Source organism: Vigna umbellata, chromosome 11 (genome assembly GCF_029865625.1).
Source record: "Vigna umbellata cultivar VRB3 chromosome 11, Vumbellata_1.0, whole genome shotgun sequence".
Classification (NCBI taxonomy): Eukaryota; Viridiplantae; Streptophyta; class Magnoliopsida; order Fabales; family Fabaceae; genus Vigna; species Vigna umbellata.
Window position 1 is genome coordinate 27,737,981 of NC_142175.1, and position 10,039 is coordinate 27,748,019.

The 10,039-nt window shown below is 35.6% G+C and overlaps 1 pseudogene; it reads left to right on the plus strand.

The window, feature by feature from the left end:
• The first annotated feature begins 7,522 nt into the window (after window positions 1–7,522).
• On the plus strand, window positions 7,523–8,360 carry LOC124820154 (ethylene-responsive transcription factor ERF023 pseudogene; annotated as a pseudogene).
• The last annotated feature ends 1,679 nt before the right edge of the window (window positions 8,361–10,039 follow it).

Here is a 10,039-nt window from a genome sequence, read left to right on the forward strand (position 1 = left end):
ATAGCTATCATTTTCAAATTTTCTATATTTGTGCTCAAAAACTAATTGGCCAACTAGATGACATTTGGCAATTACAAAGACCCATGGGCTTTTTGTTTGTCTATATCAAACCCATCATCCCTTACCAACAAAAAGTTCACCCCACCCACTCAAAGCCCGTAGAAAATGTAGAAGCAACAAAAGAGAACAAAAGTCACGATTATCCCGCGTGCAATTAAAAATTTAACCTTTTTTGTTTTTACAATTAAATCGAATCAAAATTATTTAATTTTAGTAAATTTAAAAATAAAAAATTGTTAAAATTTTATAAAGATCATTCTTTTAAAATTAATAAAATTTCTGAAATAAAAATATATTAATAATAGTAATAATAATGATGACGAAGTTAACATAGTGATACCTTTGTTGTGTTTGTGTCCATTCATGATTTGGTTACCCTTGAGAACCTGAGGCTTGGAGACAGTGGTGATAAATTTTGTGGGGTTCACCACGCGCGGTTTGCTTGTGTGGGTCTCACGGTCCGGTTCACTATCATATGACAGGTCCAATTTGTTTCCCCCTTGTTTTGAAAAAGCACGTTTCTTTGTCAATACAACTTGCAACCTGCTTGTTAAAATGTCTGAATCATTGGAGGAGATTGTTGTTTTCTCTTTTGTTTTTTTGTTTCCCTAATTTTCTCCCCTATTCATATAGAGTTTAAATTCTCTGCTTAAAATTTTCACGTTGTAATTAAAAATTGTTAGTGATTTAATTTTTTTAATATATTTTAAAATATCAACATCCATATTCATCGGGATACTTTAAAGATATAATGGATGAATAACACAGAAAAAATTAAATAAAAAAATCCAAATTCTTCTTATACTTTCATTTTCATTTCAAGGTTTGACTAAAATAGTGACCGCTAATTCCAAATCCCATTTCACGATTCTCTTACCATCCTTGAATATTTTATTAACTTGCTTTTGTTTTTTTATATTTGTTTACATTGAAATAAATAATCGAAGGTTGCTTGAATTTGGAAAGTGGCATGTAGCTTGGGGCTCAAGCAAAATGAGTAATTGGGTGTTAATTTCAAACTTTTCAGGTCTCTTCTCCGAATTTGTGACCTGTGAGTGTGATGTTGTATTTTTTTAAGGTTGGTTTCACAGTCAATGTTCACTAAAAAAGAAGGAAAAAATAAAAGTAGCTACCCAAAGTGGATAGATTTTGGCCATGATTATGGAAAAAATTTAACTTTATTTCGAGACAAGATCTCCACCTCTATAAGCCAATTTTGCAATTCCATAATTGCACGTTACACTGTACTTTTTTACAAATAATTGGATAATAAGTTAGTTACATATATTTTGGACAAATTGACACACATAGTATCACGTTAAAGTCTAATGATTTCTTTTAACATATCTGTAAAAGTTTAATTTAATTTTATTCGTACGCTTTCCCTTTGTATACATCTTATATCATATAACATACGTTGCATTTTAATATCAAATGATACTACAATATATAATATAGTTGAAATTGATTAAAAAATATTGATTCTTATGTTTCGACAAATAAGGTTTATCAAATTCTTTTTCTAAGATAAGTTGTTTAACGGTGTTTGTTTTAAACTTTTTTATTCGTCACTACGAATATTTCTAAAAGATGTTTTAGTACTAAAGTCCGATCTAAAAATCAGAATAATAAATGTGTAATTAATATTTAATCTACCACCTTACCTTGAATATCTATTTATAGTTTTTCATAGTAGATTTTTAATTATTGTAAACCTAGTTACTGTCCAAACTTCACTAATCTTGTTTAAGAGTTTAATCAAAATGATTTTTTGCTTTAAGTCGTTCTATCTTGGTTGTGCGATCCTTTTGGTAACAATGTTATCTCGACTACTTGGTTAATAAAAATTACCTCATGTGGCTTACTGATGGGTTGACCATCTGACTAACTCGTTAACCAAATGGGATATACCGTACGAAGTTTCCCAAGACCAAGCATCATCGAAGAGTTACGAAGGGGTTAATTATTTTTGGTTGTTCAATGCTCTGCGTCAGTTGTCTTTACTATCTACAATTCATGCTAGATTATGATTGTTGAGGGTAACAGTTAGGACATTTCAAACTTTGCACCTATTAGAGAATGTGAAACATTAGAACATATTTTGGACCGCTAGATGCGAAGAGATCTAACGATTGAGATTGCAGGACAATTAAGCCACCCACTTCTATAAATAAGGGTGAGGTTGGACTGTCATTTTCAACTTTTTATTTTGTTGGTTCTCCTTTACCGTTTGTTTTCCTACTCAAGGTAATAATGTCAATCGTTCATCTTTCTTTGTCTGAGGAGTCATCTGGTCAGGGTATGCTGATAATGTGTTGTTGGCATCAACGTCATTGTTCAATTCTTCGCGCAATAGCCAAGGATTAGCCAAACAAAGTTTAGATTCGGTCGATAGTACAACCACAAGTGTACACATTAAGGAAAAGAATAAGGGCTAAGCTTTAGATGACATTGTCGAGGAGGATTCAACTGCAAAAATTGAAGTCAATTGTACTGACATAGGGGATAAACTAAACCACCAAGTCATCCCGGTTTACGATTACGTACCCCATGAGGTTCGCGATTATGCAACTCGTTTCTATCGGGAGTAGGGAATTGTGTGATTGTGTCGAAAGGTCATATGTGCTCTATGGCGAGATGAACAGTAAAGTCCTTAATGTGCGTGTTTGTAAGGGGAATGAACGAGTGTGTCATGGTAAAGAAGGATCCTCGTTGGACTTCTTTTACGTGTATGCCTGTCAATTTAACGATTTGCCTATGAGAGTGTCATTTGATGAGTTTTAGATGGGCGTGCCACAAGAGGTAAACCTTGCGCCCAAGCAACTACACTTGAATAATTGGGCATGCATATAGGCGTTTTGAATCTTATGCTCCACATTGGATTTGACCCTTACATCAACATTGTTCCTTCATTACTTTCGTACCCACATATGAATATGAAGAAGGGATATGTGTCATTGATTGTCAAAAAGGAGAAATGACTCTTCAATCTTTCTACGACTTCGTACAAAGGGTTAAGACAAATTTTTTAAGGTATTCATAAAAGATATCAATTGGGAGCACTTTTTTTACGCGGGTTAAATATGTTTTTCGTCCCTTAAGTATCACACGATTTTGGGTTTAGTCCCGACTCGAAACTTTGATTGCTTTTAGTCCTTATAGTTTTGAAACTATTACTACTAATCCCTAAAATTGGATGGCGTTAAATTGTCTTTGACGTGGCAAACGACAAACCCACGTTTCATGCCACCTCCCATGCCACGTTTAGTGCTTCTTGAGGATTCAAGGCAAGCCTGAGCTTGAACAGAAGATTCAAAAAACTGAAGCACCAAGCACCCACCATGAATCTTCAACTGCAAAGCGAAATTGAAGCAAACCCCAAAATTTCTCTCACCAGTCCACCCCTCAAGGCGCATAAAGTTTGGTACTTTAAGCTATTTCCACCAAGCAAAAGAGAAAAGTTGCACAAAACCCAGTTGGTACTTTAAGCTATTTCCAACCAAAAAGTTTGTTTTCTTGTGGATATCCGTGAAGGTTGAAGTTGAAGAGATAACAATAAGAAGAGATAGAAGAGGAGCATGGGGTAATTATCACACCAAATCAAACCCACTGAGAGGAATTATGAATGAGATGGGGGAGGTTTAACCAAAACGCTGAGAAATACCGTAGACACGTTGCTCAAAGTGGCTCTATCGAAACTTCATATGCATACATGCCCTTTGGGTGCTGGTGTAGACCCTTCTTCAGAAAACTGCCAAGGTGCCCATGGGAAAATTATGTGGGGTGCTCCAATGGCATCCTCATAGCTGAAGCTGAACCACTTTACATGTACAATCTATGGAATCCAACTCATAAAGAAACGTTTCGAATTTCTTTATGGGAAAGGTTTTGGAAATGGCGACGAAGAGGTTTTGTGTTTGAATGCCGTTGACTTTCTATGGTTTGAAGAGAAACTGGTCCATTGATGAAGACAGAAAGAAGCACTAAACGTGGCATGAAACGTGGGTTTGCCGTTTGCCACGTGAAAGACAATTTAACGCCATCCAATTTTAAGGATTAATAGTAATAGTTTCAAAACTATAAGGATTAAAAGCCATCAAAGTTTCGAGTAGGGACTAAACCCAAAATCGTGTGATACTTAAGGGACGAAAGACATATTTAATCATTTTTACGCTGATGGTAAATTAAATTCCCTTTGAGTGGACTCATAATCCTGAGTAGATAACCTCTTGGCACACGTGTTTGTTTACATCTGAAGAGATGTTGATACTGGCGATCCTCGATCAAATCTCCCCTCGCCTCCCAACCAGGAAGCTTCTCTAATGTCATGGGTGTTTGATCCTTTGTGATGATGTTTTTAGTGATCAAATTTCCTTATTGTTTTGATATTTGCTCGGTGTTAACTTAAGCTAAATTTTTTATTATTTTTCAAACATCATGACTTCCAACTTCTAAAGAAGGTCAACTCATTTTGCAAACTGACGGCACAACACACGACTTCTAGGGCAGGATTTGGCTCAGCTGATGTTATCTCTTTCCATCCTTCACCCTTCTAACAACCTCGTCTTTCATTGATGTGGAAAGGGCAAGACATCATATTCTTAGGTTGCTCCCTTGACCACAATTTTCCTATTGAGCAGGGTATCGTTAAGGAAAAAGACAAGGGGAAGGATAAAAAGAGATCCTATCATTAAGGGGAGAAGTCTTTTTCTTCCAAGCCTTACAAAAAGAGTCAACTTGTAGAGGGAAAGACTTTGACAACCTTGATGGGTGACATCTTTGGCACAAGTTAAATCTGGGTGCTAAGGTCTTACTCAATCTAAGCGGAGTAGAGAAAGATTTGTTGAAAAGCATCACTGAGCAAGAGGTTGTGGACGCCATTGCCAAGCTTAGTGTATGGGTTGCACTACTAATCACTAAAGTTATTATTGGTGTTAATAATGCCGAGGTTGAGCGGTTAGGGAAGGAACTGTCTATCGCACAACTGAACTTGAATCAGGCCTTGAAGACCAATGCTGATATGGATGCTAAGTTAAAGGTAGTTGTTACTACTCATGTTATCCACCAAAGAAATAACAAGAATCTTGAGACCCGCCTTTTAGAGGCAACTACCAAGGAAAAGTGCTTGGCCGACGAGAATTATCGTCTCTAGAGGTAAGTGGACAATCTACTACTGGATTGTTAAAAAGATAAGGAGACCATGGATGACTTAACACCACTTAGTAGTTGATCTTCGAAGATAGGTCAGGTAGTTATTGAAACATGAAGCTGGCTTCAAGAAGTCTTTAGCATAGGCGACCTACTTTTATAATGTCCCCCTTGATGAAGGCAAGTTCGATGTCTATGAAGGGAAAAACTCATATCTCTTCACGATATGTCGATCGACAGGGAATGATCCTGAAACTAATGCCTTTACCTATGCAGGCTAAGATGTTGGTGATGATTCTCAACAATATTAGTTTTTTAGTTACTTTTTTGAAGTTATTTTTTGGACCCGATCGGACATGATATATTTTGTAGAAAAGTATAGGTTCAAACGTTTAAAATAGTTCTTTTATAGAGATCATACTTGAAATGTTATGATTGTTCTTCTTTGAACTATTTCCTATTTAATTGTTTTGTCGCTTGACGTTATAGCAAATGTTGACACGGACGGTCTTGCACTAACTATTATTCGTTATTTACTAGACAAGTTATGATCCTTGCTAGCTTCGTTGCTCTCTTGAACCGTACAATCAACTTTTTGCGCAATTGTTTGCTCGATTCGGGTAGCATCGGGATGGAAGGCACGAGATTCTTATCATCCCAATCGTGTCACATGACTGCATTCTCTGAGCGCATGTCTTTAAATTCTTCCTCATTTATTCTCTACATCTCATTCATTTGCTTTTGTAGGTTCCTCATCATCTCCCTCAGATCCAACTAGTTGCCTGAGACTTCCTCTAAGACAACATTTCTCATTATGTTCCTTGTGGTCACCATGATGTTAGGAAGCCAAAGTATTTTAATAAGTAGGATTGATCAAATTGTTAGTTGTCCAACAGTCCTTGCTCAGCTTTCTTGTTCGTTAACATCAATTGGTGAGTACCTGTGAAAGGTTATCCAATGCTAAAGTTAGTTAAGTTCGAGTGTTATAGTAATAAATGTGTAATTATTGTCTAACCTACCACCTTACCTTATACCTCTATTTATAGCTTTGTAGTGGACATTTTATTATTGTTGGCCTAATTACAACCAAAACTCCACTAATTTTGTTTAGGAATTTAATCAGAATGATTTTCTACTTTAAGTTGTTCTACCTTAACTGTTGAATCGTTTTGATAAAAAATGTTATTTAAATACTTAATTAAGAAGATAGAAATATCACATTTAACTGACTAACAGGTTAACCACTCGATCAACAAATTGATTGGACGAGACATACCTTACAATAAATTTTAAATGTTACCCAAAAGTATTTTGCAATTAACAATATTATAATATCTGAATATAAATTTATACATATGAGATTAGAGAAATAAGTTAATTAAGTATTTATTTAATATTCTATTAATAAAGTAAATGATAATATTTGTAATTTTTGTTGTAATGTGGTGGAAAAAATCTCATTATTGTAATAATTTTCTGGAAGTTACTAGAATAATTTGGAAAACACTTTTGAAAGGTCATGAAGTTTACTTTTAGAAAAAAAAAAGCTGATAAATTAGTTGAGATTTTTAAATAAAACCTTAAGATATTGACATAATTTATTGAACTAGTTGAAAGTGTGATTAAACAAAACCAATTGTTGGACGAGGTCAAAATATAAAACGATACAAAAGACCATATTTATACAACTTCAGCGAAAAACGATTGCAGGTAATTTTAATTTTAAACTCTTGTTATTTTTTTATTAAACAATAAGTACAAAGAATGTAGTAGATAATGAAAGTAGTTTAATGTTAAATAGTGTAATAAATAGTTCAAAATTAATTGAGGCGATGAATTTTAAAATTAACATATTCAGAGCAAAGAGGACAAGTCAATATAAATTATAGAAGTTCAAATCCTAATTTTATTTGCTTGGGGAAACAAGTTAAAGGGAAGGTGATAACAAAAGTGAATACTCTCTTATTCTTGAAAAACCAGCACAAACTAAACTTTATAAAAGATAACTTGTTAATGTAAGATACATATTTAATATTAATTAATGAAATGTAAGTCATATTTTTACATTTGAATGTTGTGATAAGATTTTCTTAAACACTTATCTAGTGAAAGAATATCCCAAATACATAATTTACATTATAATAATGTTTGGCACTAATTAAAGAAGTAATTAAGAGTGAAGAAAATTTAGGTGTAGAAATAGTAGTAGAAAGAAATGCGCATAGTGGTGCGCGTGTTGCGATGGTGAGAATGTGCGAAGGAAGGACCAACGCTTTCTTTATTTAATTGCATGCTGGTCCTTTACGTAGAAAAATCGAACGAGTAACTTTAGTTCCTTTCCTCTATCTTTTTCTGTAGGGGCATTTCGGTAATTGAGCGGCACTCGCCATTGTAACGAACTAAAAAGCCGTTTGTTTATAAATGCAGAAGATAATAGCGGAGACAAGCTTCTGATGTACATTAAAAGAATTCCTAATGGACCAACCGCCGCACCACCACAGCAGCGCCGCCACTACCTCCGCCGATAAGCCCGCCACGCAGCGAGGCGGCACGCGTCACCCGCTCTTCCGCGGCGTCCGCAAGCGCCGCTGGGGAAAATGGGTGTCCGAAATCCGGGAGCCGCGCAAGAAGTCGCGCATATGGCTCGGCTCCTTCCCGGCACCGGAGATGGCGGCGAAGGCCTACGATGTCGCAGCCTACTGCCTCAAGGGCCGCAAGGCGCAGCTCAATTTCCCCGACGAGGTCCACCGCCTCCCGCCGCTCCCTTCCGCCTGCACCGCCCGCGACATCCAGGCCGCCGCCGCCAAGGCGGCCCACATGATGATAGTCCAGGCCGCCGCCGCCGCCCCCGACTCTCCGGAGAAGAGCAGCATTACCTCCGGCTGCGGCCACGCAGCCGATGACTTCTGGCGAGAAATTGAGCTGCCGGAGCTCCTCCACAGCAAGTGGTGGACCTCTTCCGCCGACTCGTCGCCATGGACGGAGGATGACCTTCCGCCGCAGCAACCCTTCACCACGGCGTGCTTGTAGTTTGTAATAATCAATAAAACCTTCCGCTTCTGCCATTTGGTAATTGGTATATTATTATTGCTCATATACAATTAAGTTACTCCTTCTGTTCTTCTCCTCACAATAATTATTTACATTAATTATGATAACTGTTAGCACTGTTAATAATAACATTTTCACTAATTATTTTCGCCACCAAATTACTCAGCATAATTAATATTAATTAATTTTCGTGGAAGATAAGATAAAGTAGTTTCTCCAACTGAATTCAACTTCCTCAGTTCATTTTTGCTGAAACCATTTTTATCCTTTTTTTTTTCTTCAAAAAAATATAAATTAATTTCAACGTAAGAGAAAAAAAAAACCAATTCACTTATCTTCTTTTTCTTCAAGTAGCAGTAGAAAAATCTATCCAAATGCAATCATTGTTTCTGGCACCATTGGTTTAAGCAAAAATTAAGTATTTCATAACCTGTCCTTAGCACGAATAAGTTCATATTTTCCGGCAAATATTTTTGAAAAAAGTTATCCAAACATATCCTTATCCTTAGTGTATATATAACTTTCAGTTACAAAGGGAGTTCGTGCAGGGTTTGTTTTAATCTATAAGTAGCAAGTGTTGTTCATTAATCTATCTCCGAAGCTCTTTAATCTTGCAATTTACTCGTAAATGGTAATTAGTGATAATTAACTAGAACAATTTATTTTCTTGTCTTTATCCTTTTAACAGAAGAAACGATTTATGAATGGATTAGAATTACAGATAGGGATTCGAGCACATATACATATAGATATAGTTGTTAGTTGTTTATTCGCTGTTCTCAAACACTAGGGTACTGTGAACAGTACTTTTAGATTTGTTTTTCCCATGTGGTGTTGTGTTATCTTTGAAGTTGGAGGGCACTTCATGATTCTCTCTATACCTATCTATCTATCTATCTTTCACTTTATTTTATTCTCATGAAAAAAAAAAGTGCATTTTTTGTGCACAATGACGGAGATGCTGAATCAGTACATACACAAAACATTAATCTTCCAACTGGGAGATAACTAGATGCTTAATTTGTCTCAATTCGTTGAAGTAACACCTTTACGATGGTGATGATTATGATGAGTGGTCTTTTTCGGATAAAGACCTCTTCAAAGAGTGTGCTCATGAATTATGCATCTAATTTTTTACTAATTAATGATCTTTTCAACGTAATCTAACTCCTTGTGCTAGCTACATTGCAAGAGTTTTTCTAACTTGAATCACTCTATTGCTTATTTCTTTTCCTGGATGTGTTTCATTACGCTGATATTCCTACGCATTTGCTTTCTTTAAACCATGTTTGGCAATTTCGGTTTCAGAAGTCAAAGATGCTTTAGAGCGTTAAAATTAAAACCTTGCTTAAGGAAATTCTAGAGGGTTGTGCCAACCATTCTTCTTCTTCTTACTTTGCATGCCCTACTTTGACTCCGCTAACTACCAAGCTATATTAATCAGCATTTTAATGTCATTTCTTCCATTTTAAATCTTTATCTTTGACTTACACTTATAATAATTTCGTTTTAATAATGTTCAAAAAATATATATAAATATTTGATTTTTAATAAAACCCAGATAGCAAGAAAACATCTAGTCAAAACCCAATATTGAGGATTGGAATACTAGGTATATATGTATATATTCTGTGGATGTAACGGGTAATGAAATACCAAATAATTAGCTTCACTAAAGTCAAATTTAGCACGTCATTAACTATTTTGTTATGGGCATTTCGTGCAGCAATGCAATGATGTTACGTTTGACCTGTGAAGAAGAATCTATCTTACAAATGAA